Raw genomic sequence first — 15,010 nt, 5'->3', positions numbered from 1 at the left:
CCCAGGCCTCTTTTTGAGCTCCTTCTCCTTCTTTCCAATCTCTTTTTGCAAGTCTATCATTTGTTTATCTTTGGCTTTTTATCTTTATTATTCAATGTAATTAGGATGCCCCTTATTACCACTTTATATGCATCCCACACCGTTTGAAATTGAATGTTCTCATTTTCATTTATTTGAAAGAAGGATTTAGTCTCCTTTTCCAGAGACTCTACTACCACCTTTTTCTGCAGCAACCTCAAAGTCTTTTTTATGGGTTTTGCAAACCACATTAATGGATTATGGTCAGCACCTATTTTAGGAAGAACCTCTATTTTTTTTTTTTTTTTGTAAATCCCAGATTTTTTGTAATCCAGAAAAGATCAATCCTTGAGAAATAATTATGTCTTGCTGAAAAGAAAGTGTAGTCCCGTACTTTAGGGTTAAAATCTCTCCATATATCCACCAAACTTTCTTGTTTAACTAGTCAAAAAATGACTTTGGTAGTTTTCCTTCATTATTTTTTCCCCCTGATCTATCCAAAATATTTTAACCGTTCCATTAAAGTCTCCTATTAGCATAATTTGCTCATATGTCACTTTATCTAATTGTTGTATAATATCCTTAAGGAAAGAGTCTTTTGCTCCGTTTGGGGCATACAGTCCCAATGTTTTTTTATGGTTCAACATCACTTCCACCGCAATAAATCTACCATCATCATCTTTAAAAAACAGCTTTGGGTCTAGTTTTTGCTTCACATAAAAAACCACGCCTCTTTTTCCTCCTTAGCCAATGAATAAAATTCCACACCAAGTTGCTTATTCCATAAAAAATTGTAATCCATTTGTTTAATATGTACTTCTTGTAGACAAATTATATTACATTTTTGCTTCCCAATCCAATGAAAAGTTGCCCTTCTTTTTTGTGGTGAATTAAGTCCATTTACATTCCAAGATATTAATTTGTAATCCATCATGTTTTCCTGTTTTTAGTCTGTACTCCCAGATTCTTTATGCTCCTCCAAAAACTTCATCATGTCTTGAGTGGTGATGGTAAATCTCTTCCCTTTGTATTCAAAACCCAGACCCTCTGGAAGTATCCATCTGTATCTTATTTCACTTTCTTTCAGCTTATCAGTCAGTTTTTTATACAATCTTCTGTCATTTATAACTTTCCTTGGCAATTCTTTCATAATTCTTACACTGCTACCATCCACCTCCAGTTTGCGCTCAAATTGTTTACTTAAGGCCCTACCCACCAAGTCTCTTGTCACAAATCTCACTACGACATCCCTTGGTAGTTTATTCCTCCTTGCATAGTCTGAGTTGACCCTGCAAATATAGTCATTAAAAAATGGTTTCATCAGAGTCATCTCCCAAAAATTCAGCAATGATTTTTATTATATATGTCTTTAAATCAGTCTCATCAGACTCAAGCACCCCTCTCAAACGTATCTGATTTTCCATTAACTTGCAATCTTGTAGTACTGCTTTCTCCTGCATTTTTTAAATTGTGGAATCCACTGTATTAATTTTAACATCATGGTCTTTTACTTTTTCTTCAACTTCCTGCATTTTTTTTTGACACTGCTTGGAAGTCTTTACTGAGAACTTCTATATCTTTTTTTTAATTCCTTCTTACATTCAGCTATAGATTCTTTAATCACTTTAACCAGTCTTGCCTCCATGGCATCCATTTGCTCTTGTGTTTTGAATCTTTTTGCTTCTTCCAATGTCTTGGCTCTTGTCACAATCTGCTTTGCTCCTGGTTTGTGGGTGGACATCACTGCCCTCCCATTGTAAATATAGGCTTTGACGTTGACCTCACCAATTCACTTTTCAATAGTACCGTATTGTAGAATAGAGCATGCCCTTTCAGGTGAGCCCAAAATCGCCGTTCCCAGAGGCTCCAGAGTCAAGATATTATTTTTTAAAAATTTAATTTCCTTCAAAATGGCGTCCACCGCTTTTCTGCCCCCCCCCCCTTTTAAAAAATTCCTTTTTCTTCTAGAGTGCTCCAAAATTAATTCCAATCATATAATCCAATAAATCCAATCTTCTAATGAAAATATTTGCCGGCTCTTCTAAATTTTAAAGTCCCATTGTATTTTTAAATTTTTTAAAACTTTTGACCTTCTTTCAATGGCCGCCAATGTTTCTCTGTGATTATAGTCCTAGAGATGGTTAGGAGTCCAAGAATTTTCCCTTCTCTTAATGGCCACTTCCTTCCTTTCTTGCCATGAAGTCTCATTTTCTATAGTTGCGAAGTCTCGCGATACTTCTATGACGCCATTTCCTGTGATGTCTTGTTGATCTGCAGTTCTGTTTCGTTTCTGAAGGGGTTGTCTGACCGCAGGTATGCAAAACAGCTTTTGTTTTTCTTCTATTTTAACCTTGATCTCTAAATCTCTTACTCCCAAATTGTACCCCCTCCTTCTTCTTCTTTACTTTAACATAATATAGATGTATTCAGACCTTTGTTTTTTCTCCAAATAAGTCTTATTTTAGTCCCGGAGTGATAGATAAAAATCTTTACCTTTAAAAGTTATGATCCTTTCAAAGCACGGTTATCTTCCAAAGTAGATATTAATTAGTCCCAAAGAAGCTTTGGCTCATGATGAATTTAAGTTGAATAAACGACCCCAGATGTTTTCTGTAGACGTTGTTTCAATTCTTCTCCAGGGACTCTTCAAAGCCAAAAAGGAACCCCATTGGGATTCCTTGTCAGCCAAAGTAAATCCCCTCAGAATTTGATGAGCATGTCATGGCCATCTCCTTGCCTAGAAGATGTAGGCAGCAGGTGTTTTGGTCACCTTCTCTGCCCAGAATAGAGGCACTGGTCTGCTCCTCTATGGAGAAGCACGTCAATCCTCCATGAAACCAAACTGGAAGTCCTGGGACAGCTCTTTTTGAGCTGTCCTGATTTGGGACGCCACCCAGCCACTCCAGAATGCTTGTGTGTTCTCAGCCTAAGTTTTCACATTCTTCCAGCAAAGAAGTGAGGTCAAGGAGGAAAAGGATGCAATTTTCAAAAGCATTATATACAGCCGATTTATAATTTTGAAGGCTTGCAGTCTAGTATAGATTACTGGTGAAGTGAAAAGGGAAGAAGTGTGAATATCAGACCATTGTTCATCTGTTAGAGTAATGTTGCAGTCTCTATGACAGTTGAGCTCTAGGAGAGAGCAGGAAAGGTGTCCTGCTGAAAGGGTGAGTTTGCCTTGTCTTAACTGCCTTTCTTAATTGCTAGGGGGAATAAGCTGGGTACTACTCTGTGGGAGGAGCGAGTCTGAGTTTCTATGAGCTTTTGAACTTTCTGAGCTTTTTAACTGCTGCTTGTTTGTTTTGAGTGGGCTATAGGTGATTGCAGCGGGTGATTGTTGCTGATTGGGAGTGTCTGCGTTGCCTGGGACTGACTACTGGCCCCACCCTCTTTGCATTGATAAGGCTGCGCCTTGCCAGAGCTAAAGGGTTCTTGGCCTGTGGCTCTTAGCCTGGGAGCTCTGTAAGAAGCCTTCCTTCCACAGGACCGCGCAGATGTGCTGATCGACCTCATCTCCACGATCTGGGGTCAGGGTGAAGTGTCGGCACTCCAGATCCAATGGCTCCTGGGACTAATGGCAGCCACCATGGCCGTCCTCCTTCATGCCCAACTTCACATGCGACCTCTGCAACTGTGGTTCGTCAGGATTTTCCAGCCGACTTGACATCTACAGTCTCGCCATTTGACACTTCCATCCCATGTGCTAGACTCCCTCACCTGGTGGGAACAGATTCACAACTTATTCCAGAGTGCTCCCTTTCAACTGCCAGCCCCAGCTGCAGTAGTAACAACAGACACATCCTTGTGAGGTTGGGGGGCTCGTCTAAATGGCCTCTGTGTCAGTGGCCCCTGGGAGCCCCATTGCCAAAGTCATCACATCAACTATTTGGAGCTACTTGTGATACGGTACACCCTGCACTCTTTTCACCGTCTCCTCCACAGCCAGGTGGTGTCTTTTCTGACAGACAACACTACAGACCTCTATTACATGAACAAGCAGGGGAGGTATGGTTTCCCACACCCTCTGCCAGTTGGCCCTCAGCATTTGGGAAGACTGCCTTCACTGGAACATCCACCCAGTGATGACACACCTCCCGGGCATACAGAACACTTGAGCAGGGGGAGCAGTTGCCTTGAGCAGGGGGAGCTCATCCTTCCATGAGTGGGAACTCAACTGGAAGTATCTCGATCCACTCTTCAGGGAGTGGGGCAGACCAGACATAGATGTCTTCGCTTCGATCCACTCTTCAAGGAGTGGGGCAGACCAGACATAGATGTCTTTGCCACCAGGAACAATGTGAAGTGCCTGAACTTCTGCTCCAGAGGGGGATACGACCCCCTTTCCCTGGGGGATGGCCTGCTCTACCCATGGCGTGGAAAGCACCTCTTCCCTTTTCCTCCATTACCCTTGCTGACCAGGGTGGTCACCAAGGCCCAAGTACAGAGAGCTACCGGGATCCTGATCACCCCGTGGTGGCCATGTCAGCCATGGTTTCCAGTTCCCCTGAGTTGACTGGCCAGCATTTTCATCAGCTCCCACCAGAGCCAGACCTCCTGATGGCCCATGGGGGCCGCCTTTTTCACCACAGCGTCCCATACCTGAAACTCACGGAGTGGTAGGCGTTCCTATGGGTACAAAGGGAGAGCCTTCCTGAAGCATAGAGATGCTGTACCGGCATCCTTGAGAGACTCGCCATTGTTGCCAGTGTTTAGCTTTCTCCTTTCCCTGCTGGACACTCCCTTTGGGTGTACCTAGCAGCTATCTCAGCGACTCACGAGCTAGTTGACGGGTTCTCTGTTTTCGCCCACCCATCCGTTAAGAAATTCCTGAGAGGTCTTGCTCACCTTGCCCCAGTGCACAGGCGCCCAACCACCCCTTAGGACCTTCCACTGGTGCTCTACCGCCTCACGCTACCTCCCTTTGAGCCTATGGTGAATTCTTCTCCTCATCTCCTGGCATGGAAAACTGCTTTCCTGGTCACCATTACTTCTTCCAGGAGAGTGAGGGAGCTTAGAGCACTTCACTGTGACCCATCTCTTTCTCACAAAATGGAGTCTGCTTGGTTCCTGATTTGGACTTTCTCCCCAAGGTGGTGTCTGAGTTCCACCTGCCTGCAATGATGACTTCTCCATCTTGGAAAGTATGTAATACAGAGACGACATCTTCTAGAAATGGTATTTAACTGTTTGGGGCATAAATGGAAGCTATTGTGAACTTCCAGTCATCAAGAAGGCCTTCAATGTCAATGAATCGCCCTTGAGGATCAACTTGTGTTGCCTGATGAGTAAATCTGATAAATTTAGATGATGGAGGTGCCCTGGGATTTAGAAGTACTGTAGGAGTGGAATTGAAATAGTATCCATTTAGCTTTCAAGGAAGTGGTTGCAGTGTTTTGGAGGTGTGTTTCTTGTAGCAGGGTTATGTCAGACCATAGTTAGCTAAAATCTTCCTTTTAATAGGATTGTGGAGACCCCTGACATTCAGAGATGTGACAGATCAAGGGTGTTGCATAATCAGAGTAAGTAAAAGTCAGGAAGGTGTGGAGAAAGTGATAGTGTGAGAGTTTAGTAATGTAGGTGAAAGGTAGCATCACACAGAGTTCAGTTGAAATGAAACAAAAGGTGAGAGAAGGCTTAAACAAAACAATAATTCCTTAAAGAACTAAATCAATCTGAGGTAAAATAAGGCAAACACTGAGGGGTAACATGAAAGAGTAAATAGAGTTGTGATTTATTATAAACTAGCCAGAATAAATGGTTTCAAAAAAGTTTTATTATAATTATGAATATAATCAGGGGTAAAAACAGTGCGGGGAGGGGGATAAATGAATGAACTAGAACAACCATTATCGCCTTGAGTTAATTAGTGGGTAGAAATATTACATCTTATTCAAATAAGATGTTCTGAAAATCTAGAATTAATTTACAGCAACACATTCTGATGCAATCAAACAATTATGCAGAATCAATTATATCTAATTAGGATTGTTATAGAATGAATTACAACTACTATCTAAGAAAAAAAGATAACTTATTTGTATAGAAATGATTAACTCCTAGAGTGATTGATTAATTATGAATGATCAAGGTACAAAAATGATTAAGAATGATTAAGAATGTAATAGTTACTTGAAAAGTCAAACGTTGGATCAACACTAAAGGCTTAAGAACCACCACAAGCAATCATGTTACAACTGAGAACACTGGGAATTTGTAAGAGTGAGAATTAGAAAGCTGTAGGTAAAACTCCCTCTAGTAGCGTGAACCGTAGCTGTAGTGATGTGAGAACGCAGAAAGTCTATGCAGATATAGGGTATATGGAAAAAGGAGTTTGCAAAATCACCTCCCTCCCCCCAGTTCTCATTATAGATATAAGCTATGGGATAGAGGCAGTGAATGAATATGATGCTTGAGGCGATGATGGATGATGTGAGTTGAACAGGGACAGAAGCTATCAAAGAGCAGTGTTAGTGTTAATTAATGTTAGTGTTAATGAATGAGAAATTTAAGTCAACTGTGTGAAGGAAGAAAGCTGTGAGATAATATGCAAAATGAATGTAAGCCGTACAAAAAACTCGTATGATCTACTAAAAAGTGGCAGTCTCACTAACCTTAAGCAGGTAAACCCAGTGAAGGCTTTGTAGAATCTTTCGGGCTCAAGTGCCGTGTTCTACTGGAGAAAGTTTTCCTTCCAGACGTTTCGTTCTCAGCTGCGGAGAACATCCTCAGTGGCGTTGCAGCCGGAGCAGGTGCAATGCACAGCAGCCAAGAAGGTCAGAGCGCCTGCTCCGGCTGCAACGCCACTGAGGATGTTCTCCGCAGCTGAGAACGAAACATCTGGAAGGAAAACTTTCTCCAGTAGAACACGGCACTTGAGCCCGAAAGATTCTACAAACCCTAATGTTGTTACCAGCCGTGAAAACCTGAAATCTTTGATAACACCACTGAAGGCTATTTGGAAGAACCCAACAATAAGAGACTGTAAAAAGTGTAGCAGCAGTAAAGGAGGTACCCTGCTTCCTGAACCTTAATAGATGCTATTTTCTTAACATTACAGCATAACAAGATTATTATTATAAACATTGGGCTAGTAAGTAGGATTGATTATAGAACGTGATAGTGAAAGATAGTTCAGTGTTTGCGGGATCATATGGGACTGCCTTTCTCCATATGTTCTCCGGAGAGTATAGCAAGCCTGGAGCTCCCAGCCAAGTTTGGCTGTTGTTTACCCTTGTCAGCCAAGCTGACCGGGTTGCCAAATGGACCACACAAGGCACCATGGAACTAGCACTGGTAAGAAGATCTCCAGAGGTGAGTATGAGCCTTGAGTCAAAGGTCTAGGACCCCTCCAGAAGAGACTGCTTGGCTACTGCCCGTTTCGGAGGGAAGAAGGGGCCTGATCACCCCCTTGGCATCACACTAGTAAAGCCCACTGGGTGGAAGGGAATAGTTTTCCCCACCAGCGCCCTTGAAACTGAGAGCCATAGAAGCAGAGCTGGGAAGGGCTTGCGGTGTGAATGAGTATGAAAGAGCCGTGACATTAGCTGGTGGCAGCAGCTGTCACGAAGCAAGTGCAGATCCTCTATTACTGAGTTTCTCAGCTGGAAGACGACATCTGAGCCAGAAATGAGGAGAAGCGAGTTGTTCAGGGAACCCCTCTCTGGTAACTGGAAAAAAGCACAAAGGAAAAAAGCCCAAAGGAAAAAAAGTCCAAAGAAAAAACCCCACGGACATAAATGCTCACAGGAAAAAAGCCCCCACGGAAACATGCCCACATGGAAATAAACCCACATGGAAAGAAGCCCACATGGAAAAAAAACCCATACTGAAAGCCCTCATAGAAAAAAGCCCCCATGGGAAAAAAGCGCCCATCAAGTGCAGACTCCCCAATTTATGAGCCCAAACCAGTTGTAATCCGGCATCAGGCGGTTTGCCGCAAGGGCTTCTTTAAGTGACGTCAAAAACAAGTCATTTTGCTCCACCCTCTTGCGTTCTTGAGCACAGGTGGTAACCAGTGCACTGAGTTGGGCGGGGGTGAATAACGAGTCAATCACCACCTCCCGTTTGCTTTCATGTTGGGGTAGGTGGGACAATGCATCAGCAAGGAAGTTCAACCTCCTCAGGATATGTCCCAGCGTGAATTTGAATCTGTGGGAAAACCCCACCCACCTTACTTGTTTATCAGTAAGCTTCCAGGTGGCGATTAAAGACGCAAGGTTTTTATGATTGGTCCATAGTTCAAACGGATCTCTCGCCCCCTCAAGATAGTGCCGCCATTTTTCTAAAGACAGTTTAATGGCGGCAGCTTCTTTATCCCACACTGACCAATTCCGCTCCATTGGGGTGAATTTTTTTGACAGGTTAGCATATAGGTGGAGTTTCCCATCCCCTCCCCTCTTGGAGCAACACGGCTGCTTGGGCCACATCGCTTGCATCACATTGCACCACAAGCCTTTTGTTCTTGTCAGGGTGGATAAGGCAGGGTTCCGAAATGTCCAGAAACATTGTTAAATCTGGGATTGTTAGTTCACTCTTGTCCTGAATCCTCCCCACTCTAAATAACATTTTCATTTTTATGAATAATGTCAGACAGAAAGGGTTTGTATGTTTGTTTACTTCTGCATGGTGCTTGTTAAAATCAATCCAAAAGGACCAATTTCTTCTCAGTTGTATTATTAGACATATGCTGGAACACCTGTCAGAAAAAATTATGGGCATGGCAGGGTGGGGGCAAAAAAGACAGAAGCTGGATGATGTCTTGGAGTCAATGGCCTGTATCCTATATCCATATCAAGAACACACATGGGATTTTTCCATATTTCTTTAGTCCTTTCTGACTCCAAATAGTAGTAGTTGGGTTGCCAACTCCTGGGTGGGAAATTCCTGGAGATTGGAGGTGGACCTTGGAGAGCAGGATTTGGGGAGGGAAGGAACCTCAGCGAGTATGATGCCTTAGGATCCACCCTTCCAAGCAGCCATTTTCTCCAGGGAACTGATTTCTGTCATCCGGAGCTTAGTTGTAATTCCAGGATATCTCCAGGCCCCACCTGGCAGTTAATAACCTTAGATAGTAGAAGAAGATGAAGAAGAAGATATTGGATTTATATCTTGCCCTCCACTCTGAAGAGTCTCACAGCGGCTCACAATCTCCTTTACCTTCCTCCCCCACAACAGACACCCTGTGAGGTGGGTGGGACTGGAGAGGGCTCTCACAGCAGCTGCCCTTTCAAGGACAACCTCTGCCAGAGCTATGGCTGACCCAAGGCCATTCCAGCAGGTGCAAGTGGAGGAGTGGGGAATCAAACCCGGTTCTCCCAGATAAGAGTCCACACACTTAACCACTACACCAAACTGGCTCTAGTAGGACCTGCATACAGGAATAGTCACATGAGTTGGAGGGCTGCAGTGAGAAGGAGGTGAAGCCTCCCCTTCTTTCTCTTTCATCAGTAGAGCTAGAAGAGACAGGAGTAATGTCACCCATGTTCCTATTCTAGACTACTTTATGTGGGCCCTGCAACCCCAGAAACAACCTTTCTGGAGATTAGAAGGGGCAGTAGAAATGGAGAAGGATGTAGGAAATTCATCATACCATACACACATGATATCTGATACATCATACCATACATATACAGGTCCCTAAAACATCGCCTCCTGCGGTTTCAGAATACACAGCAACAAACAAATGAAAGCCAATACTACAGTATTAAGCAAAAGTAAAAAAAAAAAAAAGCAGTAATAGCTATCAGTGCAGAATTAAATATCAACTTTAAATGCCTTCTGGTTGTGCTCACTGAGGAGGAGGAGATGGAAAGCAAGCTGGATGAGGATCCCCAGGCAGAAAACTCCTCGGTCAGGAGGTGAGAGCCAATAAAGTCTTGTGCTGAGTATCTGCCTGTCTCAGTCTGGCTGCCAGAGACCTAGAGAACAGGAAAACAAATCCTGATCTCATGTGGTTGAAGGCAGTGATAATTGTGTGAAGGAAATATTGAAAACATGATTGGAAAGGCAGTAGCATTGGCATAAGATTATTCATTTATTTAAATATTTATGCCCTGCTTTTCCACCCAATGGGGACCCAAAGTGATTTACATTATTCTCCCCTCCATTTTTTAAAAAAATTTATTTTGTATTATAACTCATATTATTTCTCCATCTTACATTCCTACAATATCTTACATTCATATTACAGATCCATCAGTTACCTCCCCCCCTCCCAATTGACCACTATAGAACTCATTTATATTTGCAACCACATGCACACCCTTTGGAGCCTGAGCCTTATTCCATTATTGCCACCTCCTGTTTTTACTCATCCTATATATCAGGGGTGGCCAACGGTAGCTCTCCATATGTTTTTTTGCCTCCAACTCCCATCAGCCCCAGCCATTGGCCATATTAAAGTACCCCGGGTATCGTACATATCTTTCACTTTCCTTATATCATTTTCCTTCAGTTTCTCCCAAAAGGTTCTCTCAATTTGTTTTGACTTCCTACTTAATGATTCTAAAGGTGCCCACTTTGAAATTGTAGGCATTCGCATTGCCTTCTTTTTCTTCCATATTTTTAGTCCCACTTGTCTTGGCCCTATTGTATTTTTTATGTCCTTTTTTATTTCTTGTGTAAATATGCCGAATCTATCTTCTCCTTTATTTATACTATCTTCCCACCTTGCCCTTTTATCTCAGTTATTTCCATCCAGTTCCATCAACATTTTTATTTGGAATGTTTCATAATATGCTTCCAACTGTGGTACACCCCAACCTAGTTCTTCTTTTGAAGTATATATCACATTCTTTGAGACTCTAGCTTGTTTCTTTCCAAATACCCAGTTTCTAATTACCTTATCCCATATTATCAGTTGTTTCTTGGGCACCCACTCTGGGAGTACCTGAAGCAGATACATCAACTTTGATATTATAAACATTTTAATTGCTTTTATTTTTCCTAATATACTCATATACTTGTCCTTCCATTGAGTTAATTTTTCCCCAGACTATTTTATAGTTTAATATCATTAACATTCATTGTTATAATTACCCCTAAATATTTCAACTTTTTAACTCCTCCTAATTTCATTCCTGTTAACTTTGCTATTTCTTTTTGTTCCCTTAGATCTACTTTACTGGACATTATTTCTGATTTCTCAGTGTTTACTCCCAGCCCTGAACATTCTTTAAAATCTTCCAAAATTATCATTCATTATTTCATAGCCTCTAGGTGGTTCCCTAAAATTAATAATATATCATCTGCAAATAAATTCAGTTTAATTTCCTCCTTCCCTACCTTATATCCCTGTATTCTACTACTGTTCCAAATTCTATCAGCCAGAGGTTCCATAGCCATGACAAAAAACATTGGTGATAGGGGGAAACCCTATTTGAATCATAACTTCCTTAGTATGTCCTTCATTTATTTTAATCACTGCTTTCCCATTCTTATATATTTCTCTTATTGCATTCACAAACTGCCCCTCAAAACCAAATTTATGTAGCACTTCAAACATATATTCATGATTAAAAATATCAAAAGCTTTATAAACATCCAATTTTAATAAGGCAATTTTTTTCTTATTATTTCCATGGTATAAAGCATTTATCACATTTCTAATAGGATGCCCTATGTACCTCTCTTTCACGAATCCATATTGGTCTTCTATTAAATTTGGTAATACCTTCTTTAATCTATTTACTAGGACCTTTGCAAAAATTTTATAATCTTGGTTTGCCCAATTTATTGGTCTATAAGAATTTGAATCTTCTGGATCCCTTTGTTGTTTTTAGATTGTAATAATCTCTGTCTTCCTCCAGGAGTCTGGGGCTTTCCCTTAATTCAAAATTTTATTAAACAATCTTTGTAGTTCTGGGGCTATCAAATTTCCCACCAATTTATAAAATTCTGCTGTAAACCCATCTAAACCTGGTGACTTCCCATTTTTTAAGCTTTTTATGACATTTAATATTTCTTGTTGTGTGACATCCTCATTTAATTCCATTAATTCCTCCCAACTAACTTTGTTTCTTATAATGTCATCAAATTGTTTGCTTTCTTCTGCTTTAAATAAATTTTGATAATATTTAGCAAAGACCTCCCTTATAGATTATCCTTATATATTTTCTCACCTTTCTCATTCTTCATTGACCCTATCCTTTGTTTTTCTCTTCTGTTTTTTAAATAATTTGCCAATCTTTTCATTGTATTTATATTGGTTCTTTGGTATTCATTTTTCACTATTATGTCTCTTTTCCACATGGTTATTAAATCCAGTTCCTGCAATTCCTGCAAGTCAGTTTTTCCTGAATTTGTTTTTCATATTTCTTTTGCAATCTAATAGCTCTTTCAGTCTTTCCTTTCTCTTAATATTTATTTTCCTGTTAAGATGAGTTTCTTTAAATATGCAAATGCATTTAATAACTGCCTTTGCAGCATCCCATACTATCTCTTCTTCTGCAGATTGTCTATTTTTCCTAAAATAATTTTCCACCCCTTTAAATAAATCTTCTTTATCTTCCTGGTGAAAAAAAATTAGAATTAAATCTCCATCTTTTAATCTTCCTTTCCTCATCTAATTCCATTTCCATAATAATCGGTGCATGATCTGAGATCCAGATTGGTCCTGTTTCTATTTTAATGATTTTTGTATCATTAGATTATTTTATTAAAATTAGATCTATGTAAGAAAATCTTTTATACCTTTTAGAGAAATAAGTAGGTTGTTTTTCCTTTTGCAGGAACTCATATACTTTCCATTTTTAAAATTTCAAATACTTGTTTCCCTTAATACCGATATTAAAATATCCTACTATCAATAATTCTCCTAAATAGAATGATTGCAGCCTTTGAAAGGTTTGATTAAAAAAAACAAACTCGTCCCTTGTTGGTGGTATATATGTTCACTAAAGTATATATTTTTTCGTTCAAACTAAGTTTCATAAAAATAAACCTTCCCTCTCTATCTTTTCACTGTTTTATTATATTCACATTTAATTTAGAATGAAAAAGTATAGCCACCGCTCTTGATTTTTTTGTTCCCCTTGATTCCATTTGCATTCTCCATATTTGAGAGTTAAATAACAGTCTGAAATCCGTCTTACTTTTATGAGTTTCTTGTAAGCATAATACTTCTACTCTTTTACTCTGCAATAGTTTATCCAATCTGTATCTATTGACATCAGAGACCAACCCATTTATGTTCAAAGAAAGTAGCTTAATCACTCTCCCCATTTCTTGGTTAGATTAAACTCATCAAGGTGTGCTTTGTGGTCATATTTTACTCTCTTCCCAATATCTTCTGCTATCTGGTCCTTCCCTCCCCTATAGCCCGAAACATTCCCCTTTAAGGGTACAGAAAGGGATCTCATTTCTCCCTCCCTTTTTGATATTTATGTGAGTCCTTTCTACTCCTTTCTCCCCTCCCCAACATAATCATTTCACCATTTAACAACCATTTCAACCAAAAACATTTTCTTAATCTTTCTTAATCTTAATTAACTCAATCTTTGTTTTCTTGAGATAACAATGTACTCTTTACTTTTGTTCTTCTTCCCTCTTTAACACAATTATCTTAATCTTTGTTTTCTCAAGATGACAATGTCCTCTTTACTTTTGTTCTTCTTCTCTCTTTAACAAACAAACTTTTCTCATTACACACTACACAATCCATTTCTATTTTTTTTCCTTTTCTTCCTTTCCTTTCTTTCTTTCCTCCTTCTTCATATTCTTCTTTATTACTTTTTTTAAGATGGGTTGAAGGTGATATTAAGCTTCTCAAACAGTTTCTCTGCCTCTGGAGGGCTTTTAGCTTTCAACAGTTTCCCATCCTTAAAGATTAGAATAGTTGCCGGATATCCCCATGATAATTGAATTCCATTCTTGAACAGTTCTTTTGCATATGGTCTCATTTCATTTCTCTCTTGCAGAGATTCAGGAGATAAATCCAAACATGGAATTACTCTTTGACCTTGAAGTTGCAGATCTTTAATTTCCCTTAATGCTTTCTAAACTTTGTCTTGCATTCTTTCTCTTGAGAAGGCTATAATAATATCTCGAGGATTCTCTCTGGCTTTTGGTTTGGGTTTTAAACTTGTATGTATACGTTCCACATAATTTTCGGTAACATTTATTCTCAGCTTTTGAAACCAGTTAAGTATAGTTTTTTCAAGCTCAATATTTATTAAGTTCTTGTGGATCCCTATGTGTTTCTCAGTTCACTTCTTTAGGGGATCATTTCCAACATTATTCACTTTCCACCTTACTGCTCAAGGTGGAAAGTGAATAACTTTGGAAATGATCCCCTGAAGAAGTGAATTGCAAAATGCATAGGGATCTACAAGAACTTAACAAATATTATTTCACCTTGCACCTGGTTTCCTACATTTTTTCTGCCTACTGGTGCAGTCAATCTTGTCTCCAAGGTCATCCAGTCAGCTTCCATGACAAATGTAGATCTCCCATAATCTAATCTGACACACAATGCTTCATGAATGTTACATTATAAAAGTGTGTTTTGGGGTGAAATTGATATGAGCACAGTGATGCTATATCCTCAGGTATGTATGCAGATGCTGCGTTCTGATAAGCAGAATAATTCCGTCCATGTAGACCCATACCTGGGTACCATTCCATGTGGAAAAACATTGGTACAATCCAGCCAATTACAAAAGGACAGCCAAAACCACTTCTGCAATTGTGATGACTTGTAAAAGGGTATTGATCTTCAGTTACCCCTGAATAAACAGGTACCAAAGATTTCTCATGTGATTCATACCCATCTGCAGAAAAGAAGTACTACTTGCTTCAGGGTGAATGAGCCTCGATTCAAAATGGCTCTCAGCTCAGATCTTTGTGAACTGTTTGTGCTGAATATATACCTGCATGTATCACTGGGCTTTCTCAACTCCTGCCCTGCAAACAGAAAATCTTAAAAATAGCACAGATGTCACCTTCTCTGTAAGCCTTCCTCCCCCCCCCCAAAAAAAATACTGTCAATAGTGAT

Source organism: Heteronotia binoei, chromosome 8 (genome assembly GCF_032191835.1).
Source record: "Heteronotia binoei isolate CCM8104 ecotype False Entrance Well chromosome 8, APGP_CSIRO_Hbin_v1, whole genome shotgun sequence".
NCBI classification, from domain to species: domain Eukaryota; kingdom Metazoa; phylum Chordata; class Lepidosauria; order Squamata; family Gekkonidae; genus Heteronotia; species Heteronotia binoei.
This window is presented reverse-complemented; position numbering follows the sequence as displayed.